General features: G+C 40.4%; 1 pseudogene; it reads left to right on the top strand.

Moving 5' to 3' along the window:
• The first annotated feature begins 281 nt into the window (after window positions 1-281).
• On the top strand, window positions 282-5,819 carry LOC119253208 (proteasome subunit beta type-9-like; annotated as a pseudogene).
• The last annotated feature ends 14,858 nt before the right edge of the window (window positions 5,820-20,677 follow it).

Raw genomic sequence — 20,677 nt, 5'->3', positions numbered from 1 at the left:
GTCAGACCTGACTTCAGATCATCTTTGGCGCCACCACGGACACCAGCCCCACGTTTCCTCTAAGTGGCCCCCTCGCTGCACCCGCTACTGACTGTCTTACTCCAGCCTCAGGCGGGGCTCTCGCGTCACCTGTCTCCGGGCAGGTCTGCCCTGCACAGGTTAGCGCCGCGCGGCGCGGCTTCCTCGGAGGCCTCCGGCGCCCCCTGGCGGCAGGGCGTGGCGCGGCGCGCGGTCCCGGGTCGCGAACCGGTGTCCAGAGCAGCAAGAAGCGCGGTGCAGAGATGCCGCGGGCGGGAGCACCAACCCGGGACCCGCCCCAGGCCGGGAAGGCCACACGGGGGTAATAAGTCTGGGTTTGAGAGTTAGCAGCGGGGAAGGGAAGGTGAATGACAGGGGGACCCTGGAGTCTAACAGTGTGAGGCGGTGGCTTGTAGCACCAGTGCTGGCACCTCACAATGAATTTAAGGCATCTCTACTTTGAAGGGGATCTTCTGGGGGCCCGCGAAGGGACCAGGCATGCGAGGCGGCGGCGAAGGGGGTGGTTTGGCTGCTGGCGTCAAGGGGAAGCTGTTTTAATGCGCTTTCGCTTTCATTCTGAACTGGAGAGAGGGACTTGTTAGTTCAAGTTGGAGAAGGTGGAAAACTGAGGATCTGGTGCCCTGGATGAAGTAGGACAGCATTTGGGAGACGGGAATGTGGATACTGATTGAAGAGAGACAGCTCATCTCACAGACCTTTGATAAACTGTCCCTCTGGGGCGGGGAACTCATAGCCCCAGCACTGACAGGAGGGTTCCCTGTGAGCTGGTGGGGCCTTCCCGAGCTTGGGGCAAGAGGACTCCTGCTTGGCCCAGGTGCCGCCCCGCTTCCTTTTCTTCCTCTTCCCATTCTCAGACCCAGCTGCGGACTTTGCCCAGCTTGCGCCTGGGGCCAGTGGCAGCCCAAGGCAGACCGGCTTCTACACCCAGCTTGCTGCCACCGCTCCTGCCTGGAGGGCAGCTTTCTCTTAAGGGAGTGGCCACTAGGTGGGGTTGCCCTTGTTCTCTGGCCGGATTCTGTTCGTGGTAAATCCGTGTGTCAGAAAGCACACTCAGGCAATTATCCCTGGGGGCCAGAGTAACTTTTGGTGCCTGGAAAAGATAGCAGTAAAACCATTTATAAGTTAGAAAATCTTCCCTTGCTGCCAGATGAGCAGTGGAGAGTAGACAGTAGAAGTCAAAACAAGCAGTGGCAATGAGACCTGACTTTTAGTTCCAGATCTGCTACTAGCCTTGAGAATTTCACAAAGCACTTGCCTTCTCTATGACTCAGACTCTTCGCCTGAACCACGGATCCATCTTTAAGGCCCCTTCCAACTCAACAGTAGAAAAATATGTAACTTTATTCTTCCTTAATTCTTTTCCTTAATTTCTTTTCTTGACCTGAAAAAGTCAACTCAAACTTCCAGTCAAAATCCTGGTACAGATCTCTTCTCCTGGCTACTAAGACACCTACCTACTTCTTGATCAGAAACCCTTAAATGAAACTTTTATTTTAAACGGTCTTGTATTCTTGCTGCTTCCTCCTTCTTTGACTCATGGCCCTACTAACCAGTGACCCCCTCAATGCTTTCTGTTTTTCAGTAAACTAAAAGAGCTCATTTCTGATTAAATGGAAGTGGAGGGTCCCCCTGGTGTCGCAGCGGTAGAGCGCTGGGTTGCGAAGCTGCCCGCGGCTTCTGCTGCACCGGTTCGATCCCCGGCTGCTCCCCGGCCACCGGAGGAGGGTCCCACATGGCGCGCAGACCTCTCCTGCCACCCGCTGCTCCCCTCAGCAGTGTACTTCGGTCCTTCTGCCTGCTCTGCTCCCTGCTCTGGCTCTGGTGAATTCTCTCACCCTCCCGCGCTTCTGACTGTACCCAGTGCATGTATAAACAAAACAAACAAACAAACAAACAAATAAATAAATAAAAACATGCCTCTATTAAAAAAAAAATGGAAGTGGAGGCCACAGATTCTGGCCTCAAAGAGACCTGAGCTTTCTTCCCAAGGTCACAGTTGCTCTGTGTCATCTATACAATATCTGCACACACAATAAGCATGTGGAGTGGTGGTAATTTACTTGTGGGGCTGTTTCACCAGTGATTGGAAGTTCGTCTCCCTGAGCCCTCCCCTGAAAGGGAACACTTGTGCCTCTAGGACCCTCATCCCACCTCTATAAGTGGAAAGGGTTCCACTTAAGAAGGCCGGGTCTTAGGGATGTAATCTTTCCAGTGTTGTCTCAAGCCTGGGCTCTGGCATTCCCTTGCAGCAGCAAGAGAGAGTAGAGAAAATGGGTAGATGGAGAGAAACCTGTATTGGAGTCAGCTCTGGCTCAAATTACTGTATGGCATCGGGCAGTTCACCTTCCCTCTCTGGGAATGCTTCCTCATCTGTAACATGAAGGGATCGAGGCTCTTTCTGTGCTAACAGTGCATCCTCTGTGTCTCTGCAGACAACCATCATGGCAGTAGAGTTTGACGGGGGTGTTGTGATAGGTTCTGATTCCCGGGAGTCTGCAGGGTAAGTACAAGTTACCATGCTGTTTTTGGAAAGAATTTAATGGCCCCCAATGCACATTTTTCCTACCCATTCACAAATCGATTGGAGCTTGAGAAAAATGGAGTTAACCTTCCAGAAAAGTCATTGCAGGATATTGGTTGCATGTTTTAGTCTCTGAATTCATGGAGAAGAGTAAAATGCTTATATAGCTTGTCCCTGGGAGGAATAGGGTCTCAGAAGAAGATAGGGATAGAGGTCTGAGGGACCCTCTTTCATCTATGTTTAGAAATAGAAACTATGGTCCTATAAGCAAATATTCCATCATCAAAAGTTTAACTGATTTTGTCTCTTTCTCTCTCCTGGCCAAGTGTTTCACATGCAAAAATGAGTATACGGGATTAGATCTATATTAATCTACCTCAAGGTGTTAATAAGAAAAATCAATAAAAAGAACATCATTCTCAACTTATATAATTTTTTGGTTATTGCTTGCTGTGGTTCATTTATTTGAGGTGACTTTTTGCTTCCTGCTTTATTCCAAGCATTAACTTTCATGTGCTCTGTGGCTAGTCTCTTGTCAATAAAGTTGAGAAACACTGGATGATCAACCTCAAAAATTCCTGCAGCTCTAACACTGGTGACTATTGACTCCTCCCACCAGCCAGGCAGTGACGAACTGAGTGTTTGACAAGCTGTCCCCCCTGCACCAGCGCATCTACTGCACCCTGTCGGGTTCAGCTGCTGATGCCCGGGCCATGGTGGACATGGCCACCTACCAGCTGGAACTCCATGGGTATGAAGCTCTGGGGACCTCACTCCACACCACTAGGGCCCCCAGAGTGTAACATTGAACTAGCACTTGAACCTCTTGAAGCTGGTTTCTGCATCTTGTAAACTGAAGATAATAGTCCCTACCAGACCTCATCATATGGGTATTTTGAGAATGAAATATGTGAAGGAAATTTGAAAACTATGAATCACTATCTTAACACAAATAACAAGGAAGAAAATGACAATGTGGCCACCAGAATACCTGGGGGTTAGCTGTGAAAAGTCAAGGTCATTGATGAGGAAGTAAAGATATCTGTTTTTACCCACAGGGGAGGGCCCTTGCAGGAGAGAGTACATGTCATTGGGGTGGAGGGGGGTTAGGGGGTCAGGGTAACAGAAAAGAATAATTGAAATCTTCTTGCCAAGTGGTGGTGTGAGACTTGGTTCCCCCATACATGCGGGAGGGGAGCTGGAGTTTGAACTGTTGCAGCTATAGTTTCAGGCGTCACTTGGAAGGGATGGTGAAAATGGCACAGGAGGGTGGTACTTGAGGCAGTTGTATTGACCCTGTGCCTATCATTTCCTTCAGAATAGAAACGGAAGAACCTCCACTTGTTTTGGCTGCTGCAAACGTGGTGAAGAACATTCCCTGTAAGTATGTATCGGGAGGACCTGCCTGTGCATCTCTTGGTAGCTGGCTGGGACCGACAGGAAGGGGGCCAGGTGAGTCTCTCCCCATACATGCCCTCCCTGCTTTGGGGTTCCCCCTCCCCTACAGAAGGAGGGGAACTCCTTGTCTTTCTTGAAAGACAAATCTTTCTAGAAAGACTCATTGTCTTTCTTGCAATGAGTTCCAAAGACTGCCTCTAAAAAGCATAGTGTATGGGGTACTGGGCTTCACTGCAGAATATGGAGACCATCTGCTCGTCTCAGTAGGAAGGAAAGATTTTTTTTTCTTCTTCATTATTATAGTCTATGACTATTAAGTGGAATTTTCAATATACAGTTTTGTATTTGCTCCAGACTCAGTAGTGGTGCTCTACTGTCTTTAATAGTAAACCAAAGCTGTTACTCTTTCTTACTTTTTTGATCTACCAAATTTTTATAAACAATCTTTTTAACCCTATATCCTCTTATTTTCAACATGCAGCCTTTATTCGACTTAGGCAAAATATAATTATTTTCTGTTTAGTGTGACATAGTCACTCAATAACAGTGCCTAATTTATATTATTTCTTTTTCTTCTATGAATCACTTCCTCTGCCACTTTTTAAATATTATCTGCCCTTAAAGCACTAAGTCTATCTCATGTCTAATGTAAATACAAATCAGTTTCTCTGAACTCTTCTGAGTGTCACTCTGTTTTTAGCACTTCATCATTTTCTGCTTTTGTCATATGCTTTGTCTACTTGGCCTTCTGCAGGTCAAGGAGAATTTTTCTTTTAATATGAAAGATGTTTCCCCTCACCAAACCACCTGTGCCCACACCTCATCTGCTCCATCCCCAATCCTCCACCGTCTCTCCTATTCCCTCTGTTAACACTTATTTTCTTTTCCTGAGTCCAAGATTTACTTCTATCATCAGCTGCTCTAAAGTCTGACCTGTGAAGCTTCCCCAGGTGTACGGAACCCTGGACAGAATGCTGACGTGACAGCCCTTTGCCATTGGTGGCTCTGGCAGCACCTGCATCAACGATTATGTGGACGCGGTGTATAAACCAGGCATGTCCCCTGAGGAATGCAGACGCTTCACCACAAATGGTAACAAAGCAGGTGGAATGGTACCTGGGGAAAGTTTTTAACATGGGAAGGAAGCAGAGTGTGAGGAGCAGGGAGACGAATACATGGGTGACCATTTCCTTTAACATCCAGACTGGGACACTTTTGTGAGTGAAAGGGAGCAGAACAATTGGATGGGACATCAAGACAAGAGGCATAAACCAGGACTGTTCTGAGTACACCAATTAGGGCCATGGTTACCCTAACAATCGGTGGTGTGGTGGGGCTGGATTGGGTCAGATCAAGAGTTGATTGTTAAATATCCAAGAATTTGTGAGCTATTGTTAAGCTGTTTCTAACATAAATAGATCCTGGGGGTTGGGGTACTGAGGCCATGAACATCGGGAGATGCTACACATTAAGGCATTTTCTAAAAGCTGATTTTCCCACACACCACTAATTACCTCCAGGAGATGGGTTTTGGGGTCTGAGATGGAAGTAAGTATATGGGCCAGAACAGGAGGGAAAGATCGTTGAAGCTAAGCCACTCTCTCTCCCATCCTCCAACCTGAAACCCTTTGCAGCTATCGTTCTGGCCATGAACCGGGATGGCTCAAGCAGGGGTGTCATCTGCCTGGTCACCATGAAAGCTGCTGGTGTGGATCATCGAGTAATCTTGGGGAACGAGCTGCCAAAATTCTATGATGAGTGAATCTCGGCAGACTTCCCTTCCTTATTCTGTAACAAAGAATCTCAGAACACAACCTGGTCTGGTCAAAGGGAGACAAGTGCTCAGGGCGAGGAAGCCTGGGGAAGGGGCTTCTTGCTTCCCAGAGGTCAGTACGCCCCTTTTATTTCTTTGCCCCCAGACCTAAAACACCCTTCTCAGAGGAGAGGGTGGGCATACTAGAAAGAATCCTATACATACTGTGACAGGTATTGAGTGATTCTGAAATATCCAAAATGATAACGTTCTTATTCTGACACCACAAGGGTGAGGGTGCAAGTGAGGAGTAGGGAGTCATTCCCTTAAAGCTGGACTGATAGGGGGGTAGACACCTGAATGAGCTGAGGACTCCAACAAATGCTCTTGTAAAAGAATTCCGTTCATCAAGCATTTGTTCACACTGGAGATCAAAGCATGGCAAATGCTTAAATGTTCTGGGAGCACTTGTGAATTTCAAAGAATAATAACAATAATCCCAAAAAAGCTACATTTATTGAACCAGGCATTAACTAAATGCTTATAAACTTTGTCTCTTAGAACCCAAACTTTATCTGTTAGTACTTACATCAGTACTATTACTACTTCTATAAAGGAAAGAGTAAGTCACTAGACCAAATTTCAATTCAAAAATAGCTCTGGGGTTTAGTTTTACCATATGCTCCTTCTCTCCTGTTATATAAACTTTCTATGCCCTCAACTTCATGCATCATCTCCTTTTTGAAAGCTGCAATAGTTAGCTCGGCACATTAGTTGGCACTTAGAGCATGGTTACTGGATGTCTTCAGTGTATTAAACAAGCCACTTCCCAGGCCATCTTTGCCATGTGCATCCCGATCAGCAGGACAAATCACCCCACTTCTGTGGGTCTCACTTCCTCCTTTATCAAGTGGTGTTGAATGCTTCTGGGGTGGTTTGAAATTCTGGCATTCAGTGCCAGTTTGCTAATAAGTGATCACACCTTTAATAAAATAATGGCAGGCTCCCCCCACCCCCGGAAGCTTCTGCCTGCTTTTCTTTTTCCATCTCAGGCTAATACACAAATTCAGAATACTCCAAAAATAACCCTATGCCCTAGAGAGGATGTTTGGTTTGGGGCAGGGCGGGGGGTGGGGGAGATCTAAAACATCTAGATACTTGGGTTCTTTTGAGCCATGATATTTGATTTATTTCGAAATTTAAAATTACAGTTTAAGAGCCTATCACTCCCATTGATCACAACCTGAGACTGGCGGGTGATAAGGAACAAGTACTGAGAACCCGGGAAGAGAAACCAGCAGGTGGATTGTGAAGAGACAGAACTTGGGGAGACAACCCTCCCAGACCTGGTTTGCTATTTTCCCCCTCTCTCCTATCAGGGCTTAGCCCCACCATCAGGCCTGGGGTGCAGAGCTGGACAGCCTCAGCAGCAAGTGCTTAATCTCTAAGAGAAGCATCAAGTTTCTGACCAGAGGAACTAAGGAAAGGGGCCCTATGTGGGGAGGCAGGGAATCTCCCCAGAGCATAGCTAGACAAGGGAATCCCCAGCTAGAGAAGAGAATCCCCCAACTCTAGGTGTGAACCCCCATGAGTCCTGGTGGTGCTTGAGCTGCACAAGTGAGCAATGAGCCAAAAAAAACACAGCAAAGACTGAGGGCTAAGATAGGATTTCAACTTTTTGAAACCCAAAAGCTGTCTTTTTCTTTCTTGCCAAAGAATTTTGTCCTTATGCTCCTCATTTCAAAAAGGTTTATTACGTCTTAAAGGGACATACACCCTTTTATTTAAAAAAAAAAAAAAAAAAGAAGAAGAAGAAAGAAGGCAAAATTGGGCAAAAAGAAAATAAAGAAAATAGGACCTCTCTGGTTGGCACAGCAGTTGAGCACCAGTTCGATCCCCGGTCACTTGCGAGGGTCCCACGTGGCGTGCAGACCTCTCCTGCCCCTCCCACCGCTCCCTTCAGCAGTGTGGGTGTCAGGGGTTCCTGAAGGATGGGACAGCGTCGGCGAAATTGAGGAAATGATCAGACATATGCAATGTCTTGTGTTAGTATGTCTGTCTCTGAGGGTCTCGGCTAGTCTTTATACATTAAGGCAAGCAGTGAGATTACGTCATCATATGTATGGAAGCAAAGCAAAAAAGCAATCAGGGTATTTTTTCTCCCATAGACTTTTGGCTGCTACAGGCTCTCAGCAAGAAGGCAACCTTCAAGGTTAATAGATAAAAAACTAAACCTTACACTAAAACTTATTATTTCTGTCTAGACAAATACCTAACACAGCTGATAGCCGCCAGTACACCCCTATCAGCTAAAGCCTAAGCATCAAAAGAGTCTTCTATTCAAATGGCCTTCAACAGGAGACCAGCTGCTTTTTGGTTATCAGCTAGCAGGGTTTTCTACCAAGAAACTTCTTAACACAATTAACTTCATTTAAAAACTTTCCCAAAAAGCTTCTGAAAAAAAGCAAAAGAAGGACTTACTATAATTGTTGTCCTGGGTTGCTTGTCAGGCATGCTCATGTATAACAAACTCTTTCCCATTGTCAGGCAGGCCAAATTTACAATGTTAGTTTTTAAGCAGGTATTTCTTTGTGACATTTACTTACAGTATTCTATATGTATAATTTATTGCCCATTGTACTTTCTGAGAAGTTTTTCTCTTTTTATGACCAATGACAAAAAACAAAGGGATGTATATAGGTTATAGATAAATCTTCAGCCCCACGGTGTGCGGCACAAGGAATCTTCAGCCCCACAGTGTGAGGCTCTTTGGAAATCTTCAGCCCCACAGTGTGAGGCTCTTTTCTTAGTGCTTGCTGGTGTCTTATCTGGCTGGGGCAGTAAGGCCCTCCGCAGTGGTGTGCAGCTCTCTCCTGCCCCGCCCACTGCTCCCTTCAGCAGTGTACTTCGTCAGTCTGCCTGTTCTATTCCCCGCTCTGGCTCCGGTGAATTCTCTCACCCTCCCACACTTCTGACTGTACCCAGTGCTCGTATAAATAAATAAATAAATAAATCTTTTTAAAAATAAAATAATAAAATAAATGAAGCCAAGAGGTAAAACTAATACACAGCTAACAATATACAACATGAGATTTTATTTCTGTTCCTTTTCTCCTCAATAAACTTTTTGTTTCTCTAAACAAAAAAAAATATATATATATATACAACATGAATATATATTTGTAAGGGTGTGCTGGAACTGTCTTAATGCTAACACTAAAACACTAGATTGTAAAATATTCAGGAATTTTGCAAGTCATTTGTTGACCATTTGTAGCTTTATATTGTCATGAAGGATTATGTACATTACAGAAACCAGCAATGCTATCAGTCAGGACTTTTGTGTTCCCCTCCCTCCAAAAGAGTCAGTTTAACAGGACACGTATTTATCAGCTGATTATAGTTAGGTAAAAATCAATTGGCTTTGAACTACAGGATAGTGAAAGCTAAGGAAATAAAATTATGTACAAGATTTCAAAAGAGTCATTGTAAAAAATAAACCTGTGTATGTGTGTTTTCAAGTCACATAGAACATTTACTGAAATAGAATACGAATTATCGCACAAAGAAAAAGTCAGTAAATTCCAAAGTATCAGTATCTTTAAATAAAACTATATTCTGCAGCCTTGCTGTGATAAAATTAGAAGTTGATAATGAAAGGATATTTAAAATTCTCATGGTTTGCAAACTAACAAGATATTGGTAAATAGTATGGATTAAAAGGCAGTCGTAAAGGAAATTAATTCATTTAGAACCAGGTGATAGAAATGTTACATGTTAAATTTCATGGGACACAGCTAAAATATTACATAGAAAGAATTTTATGCCCTCAGGGCCTCCCCTACTAGCGTAGCGGTTGAGCGCTGGGCTGCGAAGCTGCTCACAGCCTCTGTGGTGCCAGTTTGATCCCCGGCTGCCAGCGAGGTCCCACATGGCACAGCAGACCTCTCCTGTCTCGCCTGCTGCTCCCCGCAGCAGTGTATTTCATCAGTCTGCCTGTTCTGTTCCCTGCTCTGGCTCTGGTGAATTCTCTCACCCTCCTGCGCTTCTGACTGTACCCAGTGTTTGTATAAATAAATAAATAAATCTTAAAAAAAAAAAGAATTTTATGACCTCAAATTTATTAGAACAAAGAAAGACAAAAATAAATGACCTAAAATTTCTTCTCAAACATTTGGAAAAAAGAGAGCAGTTGAGCAAACCTTAAGAAATAAGAAGGAATTGCAATTGTATGGGGAATATAAAAATAAAATTTATTTTAAAAAAAAGGAAATAAGACGGAGGAAAGTATAAAGATAAGAACAGAAAGCAATTTAAGAGAACAAAAACTACAGAGTGAAGACTTACAAAACCAAAAACTGCCTCTTTAAAAAGATGTTGGCTATTATTCAGACTTAAAACAAAATTGACCACAAATAAAGGGGAGAAAAAATGATTAACAAATACAGAATGAAAGGGGGTTAGAGTTATAGCTAGACAGAGATGTGAAACATAATAAAGAGTATTGTGAAAAGTATATGCTAATAAACTTGAAAACCTTGATAAGACAGGTAAATTCCTACAAAAATTTACCAAAATTAACATAAGGAAAAATATAAAATTTGACTATACCAATACATATTGAAAAAATGGAAAACTTTGTAAATGACTTCTGATAAAAATAATAAAATTTAAAAGCCCAGATGGTTTCACAAGTGAATTCCTGCAAACATTCAAAGAACTTGTCTTATGTACTTTTTTTCAAAAAATAGAAAATTTAAAGCTGCTCAGCTAATTAATTTCATTCCAATTTGAGGTATAGAGAACTCAAGAAAAAAAATACTCATTTTACCTTGACCATACATGAAACTAACAAATAATTACATATAAACTGAATTCAACAGTATTAAAATTAATATTAATACACCAAGGTCAAATGGGAAATCTTTAGAATGCAGCAATGTTTCAATATAATAAATATATTACAATAATTCACAATATTTGTCAACTAAAAAAAATCTGTTTTTCTCAACCAACTAATAAGAGGTTTTTTTTATTGTAGTTAAATATTCATCTACAATTTTTGAAAAACAGCTAAGGAACTAGGAATCAAATAAAATTTTCTTATCTTGGTACAGTTAATTAAAAAATATAGCAAGCAGAATATATAATAGAAAAATCTTAGGTACCCAAGATAGGAAGTCTTACTCTAATTACTACATAAACATAGTGCTGGAGTTCAGACTAATGCACAAAGGAAGAAAGAGAAGTGAAAGGACTGGATGAAAATATTGTTTATTTGCAGATCGTATGATAATCTACTTAGGAAAAAAAAACAGCAAACTTTTAAAATAAAAAATAATTGATCAATGTTTTCAATCTTAAGAACTATTAGAAAGATGAAGAGCATTTCCCTACACTAGACTATTCAATAAGAAATCCAATAAAAATTAGATATCATTTATAGTAGCCAATAATTCATAAGGTATCTAATGATTAAGTTAATTAATAATTCATGTAAAATGTAAAACTCTAAAAAACAGTTACTGAATATGATTTGAGGTAATGGACAATCATTTTGTGTTCTTGGAGGGGATCATAATCTTATAAAAATATCAATTGCTCCCTAAATTAATCTTTAAAATTGAGAGTAATAACAAATGAAACTTCACTTGACCTTTTTGAGGTATTTTATAAATTTATTCTAAAAGACATGTGATATTATTAAGGTCCTCAAGTAGCTAAGCCTACCTTTAAGAGAACAATATAAAAGGTACATTTGTCTTAAGAAAAACTTAGGTAGTGTATGGAACCACAATTATGAAAAAGACATACTATAAATCTAATAGTTACTTGAAAAAAAAAAAAGATAAATTGGAGAGATCAACACGGTGGCAGGGAAACGCTGCAAGTAAGCCCTCCCATAAAAAATAAAAGTTTATAGGGAGGAAAAGCGGTAGGTCCCTGCGAGAACTGGGACACATGGAAGATAAACGGGCGACTCTGGAAAACTGCCCAAAGAAGAAAGTTGCCATAAAAGAGGACTAGAAGAGAGGAAAGCTCAGAACCCTTCTACCCTCCCCCACCCACAAAGTTGGCACTCTCCGACCAACAGAAAAGAGGGGAAAAAAAAAAACACAAAAAAAACACAAAAACAACCAAAAAGAACAAACTACACATCAAGTGGGACTGTGAGTGGAAAGGAACTATTTCAAGGCACCGCACCCTGTGAACTGGAAATGTGGAGAACCATGCAAGAATTGCTGCGGAGGTGAGCAAACAGCTCCAGGCGCCATTAGAGAAAAATGAGGACTCCGAAGAGACCTACAAATAGCCAGACAGGAAAAGAAAAGATATAAATAACCAAGCAAGCCAGCAGGAGGAAATACCACAAAAAGAAAGACAGTCACCAGAGCTCAACAATGACATGGAAGAGCTTCTCCGCCTGTCAGATAGAGAATTAATGATCATCATGATTAAAAAGCAGAAAGAAAACAAAAGGGAAGAAATGATTTGAGACAAAAAAAATCACTGAACCGAAGAATGAAATTGAGACCTTAAGAAAGGAAAGAAACACAGGAGAGCACCTCCCCGGTGGCGCAGCAGTTGAGCGCTGGGTTGCGAATCTGCCTGCAGCCCCTGCAGCGCCCCCTGCCACCAGTCGAGGGTCCCACATGGCGCAGACCTCTCCTGCTGCCCGATGCTCCCCTCAGCAGTGTTACTTCGTCAGTTTGGCTGCTCTGCTCTCCCCTCTGGCTCTGGTGAATTCTCTTACCCTCCGATGCTTCTAACTGCACCCAGTGCTTGTATAAATAAATAAATAAATCTTAAAAAAAAAGAAAGAAAGAAATGCAGGAGATTAAAAGATTATTAGAGGAGATAAAGAACTCTGAGAAAAGCAATGAAAACAGAATTGATGAAATGGAAGAACGGATCAGTGCTATCGAAGATACAGAAATAAAAAGAGCCAAAAGAGAAAAGGAGAGAGAAGTGCAAACAAAGCAGCATGAGGAGACTCTTAGACAATTATCAGACTCCATCAAGAAAGGAAATGTAAGAGTTATAGGCATTCTAGAAGGTGAGGAGAGAGACAAAGAAACGGAGAAATTATTCAAGGAGATAATTGAAGAAAACTTCCCAAGCATGAAAAAGATGAATATAGACATACACGAAGTGAGAAGAACACCCAATTACCACAATGAAAAGTAAACTACAGCAAGACACAGAATAGTAAAACTTGGCAAGAGTCCAAGACAAGGAAAAAATAATGAAATTGGCAAGGGAGAAGAAACAGATAACTTATAAGGGAAAACCAATCAGGTTAACTTCAGACTTCCCCAAAGAAACATTACGGACAAGAAGAGAATAGAGAAACATATTCAGCAAACTTCAAGACAGCAATTGCCAACCAAGAATACTTTACCCTGCAAAGCTCTCCTTCCTCTACGAAGAAAAACTATGGACCTTCTCAGACAAACAGAAACTCAAGAAATTCATTTCAACTATATCCCCACTCCAAAAAAAATTCTACAAGAAGTCCTAACGCCAAAACCAACAGAGGAATGAACAAGAAGAACAGAATAAAGCAAGGAATAAAATCACAAAAAAAGACAAACAAATGGCAAACACAGATGCCAACATATCAATATTAACTCTAAATGTAAATGGATTAAACTCATCAATAAAAAGACACAGAGTAGCAGGCTGGATTAAAAAACAAAATCCAACCTTCTGCTGTCTCCAGGAAACACATTTAACTACAAAAGATAAACATAGACTGAAAGTAAAAGGTTGGAAAACAATCCTACAAGCAAATGGACCAAAAGAGAAGGCAGGAACAGCCATACTTATATCAGATGAAATAGATTTCAAATTAAAAAAGGTAAGACAAGACATAGACAGACACTATAGTATGATCAGGGAGACAATACATCAGGAAGATATAACACTCATCAACATATACTCACCAAATGAAGGAGCACCAAGATATATTAGACAATTATTATTGGCTCTGAAAACAGACATTAAAGAAGATACATATATAGTGGGAGACTTCAACACCCCACTCTCACCAATGGACAGATCAACAAGACAAAAAATAAACAAAGACTAGAGTCCTAAATAAAGACATAGAACTCATGGAATTAACAGACATCTATAGGACACTGCACCCAAAAATATCCAAGTACACATTTTTCTCAAGTGCACATGGATCATTCTCCAGAATCTATCACATACTGGGCCACAATACAAACATCAACAGATACATGAAGATCAAAATCATTCCAACTATTTCCTCTGATCATAAAGGCATCAAGCTAGAAATAAATCATGAAAAGAAAACAAGGAACCCTCCCACTTCATGGAGATTGAAATCTACACTACTGGAAGACCACTGAACTAATGAGGAGATCAAAGAAGAAATTCAAAAATACTTTGAGTTAACGACAAGGAGCACACCACTTTCCAGAATGTATGGGATGCAGCAAAAGCAATAATAAGAGGAAAATATATAGCAATACAGGCTCACATCAAGAAACAAGAACTCAAAAGAAACAACCTAATCTCACATCTCAAAGAGCTAGAAAAAGAACAACAAAAAAAAAAACCCTAAAGCAAGTAGAAGAAAGGAGATAATAAAAAATCAAAGCAGAAATAAATGAATTGGAAATTTTTAAAAAATCCAAAAGATCAATGAAACAAAAATTTGGTTCTTTAAAAAATAAACAAAATAGACAAAACTCTAGCCAGCTTCACAAAGACAAAACAGGAGAAAACACATATAAGAGGAGAAACACATGAAAGAAGAGAAATCACAACAGACTCAGTAGAAATCAAAAGAATAATCAGAGATTACTATGAACACTTATATGCAAACAAATTCAACAACCTAGAAGAGATGGACAAATTCTTAGAATGATATAATCATCCAAAGCTGGACAAAGAAGAAATAGGACAACAAAACAGACCAATTATAAGCAGCAAAATTCAGGCAGTAATCAAAGCATTCCCCACAAAAAAAATCCCAGGCCCAGACGGCTTCACAAATGAATTCTACCAAATGTTCATCAGTGAATTGGTGCCTATCCTACACAAACTCTTTTTAAAAATTGAAAAAGAAGGAATACTATCAAATACATTCTATGAAGCCAACATTACACTAATACCAAACAAAGACAGCACAAAAAAAGAAAATTACAGGCCAATCTCCCTAATGAACACTGATGCAAAAATCCTCAACAAAATCCTTGCCAACAGAATTCAACAATGCATCAAAGGGATAGTACACCACAATCAAGTGAGATTCATCCCAGGGGCACAAGGATGGCTCAACATATGAAAATCGGTAAGTGTAATCCAACACATCAACAAAAAGAAAAATAAAAACCATATGATCATATCAATAGATGCTGAGAAAGCATTTGACAAAGTCCAGCATCCATTTATGGTGAAGGCCCTTGAAATCCTCAGGATACAAGGAACATACCTTAACATGATAAAAGCCATATACGACAAACTCACTGCCAACATTATTCTCAATGGCAAAAAGCTGAAGGCCTTTACTTTAAGATCAGGAATAAGTCAAGGTTGTCCTCTCTCTCTTCAATATAATACTGGAGGTCCTAGCAGGGCAATAAGACAAGAGAAAGACATACAAGGAATCCAAATAGGGAAAGAAGTAAAATTATCACTATTTACGGACGATATGATAATATACATAGAGAACCCTAAAAAGTCCACAGAAAAACTATTCAAAATAATCAACCAGTTCAGTAAAGTAGCAGGATACAAAATCAGCACACAAAAATCAGTAGCCTTCCTAAACACAATCAATCAAGAAACCATCAAGAAAACCATCCCTTTTATAACTGAAACCAAAAAGATCAAATACTTGGGAATAAACCTAACAAAAGAGGTGAAAGACCTATACAAAGAAAATAATAAAACACTGTTAAAAGAAATTGAAGAAGACACAAAGAAATGGAAAGACATCCCCTGCTCATGGATTGGAGGAATCAACATTATTGAAATGGCCATCCTCCCAAAAGCAATAACAGATTCAATGCTATTCCAATAAAAATCCCAATGACATTCTTCAAAGAAATAAAACAAATACTGAGGAAATTCATATGGAATACGGACAGTTTGTTCAATAAATGGTGCTGGGAAAACTGGACCTCCACATGCAAAGAAATGAAACTAGACCACTACCTCTCACCATGCACAAAAATAAACTCAAAATGGATAAAAGAACTGGACATAAGACCTGAAACCATAAAATATATAGAAGAAAATATAGGTAAAACACTGCAAGACATACATCTCAGAAACATCTTTAAAGAGTCATCACCCAAAGCAAAGATTGTCAAGGAAAAAAATAAACACCTAGAATTACATCAAACTGAAGAGCTTCTGTACAGCAAAAGTGACATTAACCAAAACAGAAAGATACCGCGCTGATTGGGAAAAAATCTTTGCACTCCATTCAATGGATAAGGGACTGATCACAAAGATATACAAAGAACACACATGGCTCAACAAAAACAAAACAAACAATCCAGTCAAGAAATGGGCAGAAGAACTCAAAAGACATTTCTCCAAAGAGGAAATGCAAATGGCCAAGAGGCATATGAAAAAATGTTCAACATCCCTTATCATCAGGGAAATGCAAATCAAAACCACACTGAGATACCATCTCACACCATTCTTACACCAGTAAGAATGGCACGTATCAAAAAAACAAGCAACAACAAATGCTGGCGAGGATACTGTGAAAAAGGAACTCTCCTACATTGCTGGTGGGAGTGCAAACTTGTCCAACCACCGTGGAAAGGTGTCTGGAGGTTCCTCAGTCTACTAAAAATGGAGCTACCATACAATCCAGCAATTCTACTACTAAGGATCTACCCGAAGAATGCAAAAACAGTGATTCAAAAGAGCACCTGTACACCTATATTTATTGCAGCACTATTTACAATAGGTAAAACCTGGAAACAACCCAAATGCCCAAAAATAGATGACAGGATCAAGAAGATGTGGTGTATATACACAATGGAATATTATTCAACAATCAAAAAAGATAAACTCATGCTATTCCCAGCAACATGGATGGAGCTAGAAGAAATTATGCTCAGTGAAATAAGCCGGAAGGAAAAAGAAAAATATTAGATGATTTCACTTATAACAGGAATATAGGGGAACCAAATAAGACATCGGTGTAAAAAAAAATAATAACACTACAAAACACAACAAAGCAAAAACAGACAATTAAAAACCAGAGACATACTGCAGGGGAGGAGGAAGGAGAGGGATAAGAGAGAGGGAGGGAGGACAGGAGACTATGGTGATGGTGCATGGGTGCTTGGGTGAGGAAATTCTATGCGGACTTGTTTAAAAAATTTTTAAAATTATAAATGTTAAAATAAAAAAATTTAAAAAACTGACAAATTTCAATTTGCTCAGCTGTGTTTGAACATTGTGATGACCAGTGACACTGTGTGGCTCCATTTCTCCTTTAATGTGTTTGCAAGTTAACCTGTGTCTGTCCCTCCATCACATCCCCATTAGGGCTTGTGGGGCAGGAACTGTCCCTTCACATCGCAGGCCCCAGCCCACAAGGAGCTGAGCACAGACAACTTCACTGCACAGATGCTCTCAAGGAGCCTCCTCTGCGTGGTCCTGAGTCACCTGATGAGATGCTGGACGTCACACTGCTTCTGTGATGGAAGAGACTTTTAGGGGCTTTGTGGGGAAGGGAGTTTGTTTTTCATGTGGGCAGACTGGAAATATTAATGTCCAGAAGGTGGACTGTGTTAGTTTTTGATTTTCCACATACTCTCTGATACACAGGAGGGGAGACAGTTCCCCCTCATGAGTGTGTCTGACTTGCTGGCTATTCCTCTTGAGGAGAATAAAGCAGAAGGGATGTGCCATGTCACAGAGTCAGGCTCACAGGGGCTGAGACTTACCACCCAGGCTCTCCTCCTGGTCCCTCTCTGGGGTGACTCCCTGTACACGGTGGACACTCAGCTAAGGGGACGCCCACAGGACAAGGAACTGAAGGTTTTCTCCAGGAGCCACATGTGTGAGCTCTGAGGCAGGCTTTCCATGCAGACCAAGCTCTTCCTTTGGCTGAGATCCTGACTGCAGCCTTGTGAGACCCGGGTTCCCTTGGAACCTCCAAGGGAAGCCGCATCTGACCCCTCACCCACATAAAATGTGTGAGATACCAAATCTCTGTTGCTTTAAGCTGATAAGAATGGAGTCATATGTCACAAACCTGTAAAAACCTGTGGTTGGCTTCTCACAAGAAACAAAATGGAAGACAATGACATAAGCAAAGTATTCTTAGAAAAAAGCTGCCAGCTGCCAAACAAGAATTCTATGTCCCCTGAAAGTGTCCTTCAAAATAAAGGTGACTTTTACATACAAGGAATCCAAATAGGGAAGGAAGAAATCAAACTATCACTATTTGCAGATGATATGATAATATACACAGAGAACCCCAAAAACTCCACAGAAAAACTAATTAAACTCATCAATCAGTTTAGTAAAGTGGCAGGATACAAAATCAACACACAAAAATCAGTAGCCTCCCTATACACAAACAATAAATCTAAAGAAGAAGAAATCAAGAAAACCATCCCTTTTATTAATGAAACAAAAAAAATTCAATACTTGGGAATAAACCTAACAAAAGAGGTAAAGGACCTATACAAAGAAAACTATAAAACAATTTTAAAAGAAATAGAAGAAGACACAAAGAAATGGAAAGACATCCATGCTCATGGATTGGAAGAATTAACATTATCAAAATGGCCATCCTACCAAAAGCAATCTACAGATTCAATGATATTCCAATAAAAATTTCAATGTCATTCTTCAAAGAAATAAAACAAATGTCAATGAAATTCATATGGAGCCACCAAAAACCCTGAATAGCCAAAACCCTCCTGAAAAAAAAAAGGGGGGAATGGAGGCATCACACTCCCAGATCTTAAACTCTTCTACAAAGCCATAATAACCAAAACTGCATGGTATTGGAATAAGAACAGACACACGGACCAATGGAACCAAATAGAAAACCCAGAAATAAACCCACAGATTTATGGTCAACTAATCTTTGACGATGGAGCAAAGAATATGCACTGGAACAAAGAAAGTTTGTTCAACAAATGGTGCTGGGAAAACTTGGTAGCTACATGCAAAAGAATGAAGCTTGACTACTACCTCACACCATGCACAAAAACCAACTCAAAATGGATTAAAGAACTAGACATAAGACCTGAAACCATAAAATACATAGAAGGAAATATAGGCAAAACACTACATGACATGCACCTCAAAGACAGCTTTACAGACACATCACCCAAAGCAGTGATAGTGAAGGCAAAGATCAACAGCTGGGACTACATCAAATTAAAGAGCTTCTGCACAGCAAAAGAGACAATAACCAAAACAAAGAGAAACCCCACCAACTGGGAGAAAATTTTTGCACACAACACTGATGATAAAGGACTGATCACAAAAATCTGCAAAGAGCTGATGAGACTCAACAAAACAAAGAAAATAATCCAGTCAAAAAATGGGCAGAAGAGCTAAAAAGAAACTTCTCCAAAGAGGAAATGCAAATGGCCAACAGGCATATGAAAAAATGTTCAACATCACTTGTCATCAGGGAAATGCAAATCAAAACTACCATGAGATACCATCTTACACCAGTGAGAATGGCACATATTAAAAAAACTAGCAACAACAAATGTTGGTGAGGATGTGGTGAAAAAGGAACTCTCCTGCATAACTGATGAGAGTGCAAACTGATCCAACCACTATGGAAAGCTGCCTGGAAGATCCTCAGTCTACTAAAAATGGAGCTACCATACAACACAGCAATTCCACTCCTGGGGATCTACCCAAGAGACGTAAAAACACTTGTTCAAAAAAATACCGGTACCCCTATGTTTATTGCAGCACTATTTATAATAGGTAAAACCTGGAAACAACCCAAATGCCCAAAAATAGATGACTGGATCAAGAAGATGTGGTACATATACACAATGGAATACTGTGCAGCAATCAAAAAAGATAAACTCATGCCATTCGCAGCAACGTGGATGGAGCTAAAAGGAACTATGCTCAGTGAAATAAGTGAGAAGGAAAAGAAAAATATCAGATGATATTTTATAGGAGGAATATAGGGGAACCAAATAAGACAGACGTCAGGGGGAAATAATAATAATACAAAACATAACAAAACAAAAACAAACACAATTATAAATCAGAGACATCCTGTAGGGGAGGAGGAGGGAGAGGGATCAGAGGGAGGGAGGGAGGAGCACAGGGGACTGTGGTGATGGTGCACCAGTGCATTGGTGAAGGAAATTGTACGGAGACTACACCTGGGGTTTGGAAGCAAACATTGTTTAAAAATGAACAATGTAAACCACATCTGGAATGCTTTCTATAATTCACCAGTTTGCAGAAAGTAAACATTCTTTGATTTGTTCATAATATACTGAAATTGCCTATAACACTGGTGCAGTAAAACAGCTAGTTCTGTATTGTTGCAGTAGGAAAGATTTTATAATATAAAGTTAACAGGAAATAAAATGCTCACACATTATCTGGTGAAACTTATTTCACAAAGAGAGCATTAAATAAATGGGAAAAGGGAAAATAAACCATGCAGAAGAGACAGCTTCTCTGTCTCCGCCTTTTTCCTATGAGCTCACTCATTGCCATACAAAACTTTGTTTTCTTCAGATTTTGGGGGGGGCTATATTAAAGAAATTAAGACTACACTATTTAAATAAAAATTTCCTGTTTCTGAAAAAAAATGAACAATATATATATATATAGTGATTTTTTAAAAATCACTTCAATCTGCAAGCGGAGGCCTTTGGAATGTAACAATAGGAAACATTCAATGATATTGTTTCAGGCTTGCAGGTAGCATTTGAGAAATTACTACTTGCAGTGTTTTGATT

Source organism: Talpa occidentalis, unplaced genomic scaffold, assembly GCF_014898055.3.
Source record: "Talpa occidentalis isolate TD23 unplaced genomic scaffold, MPIMG_talOcc4v2.1 talOcc4.2, whole genome shotgun sequence".
NCBI lineage: Eukaryota > Metazoa > Chordata > Mammalia > Eulipotyphla > Talpidae > Talpa > Talpa occidentalis.
Note: the sequence above shows the minus strand (reverse complement) of the source record. Positions and strands in the feature narration are given on the sequence as shown.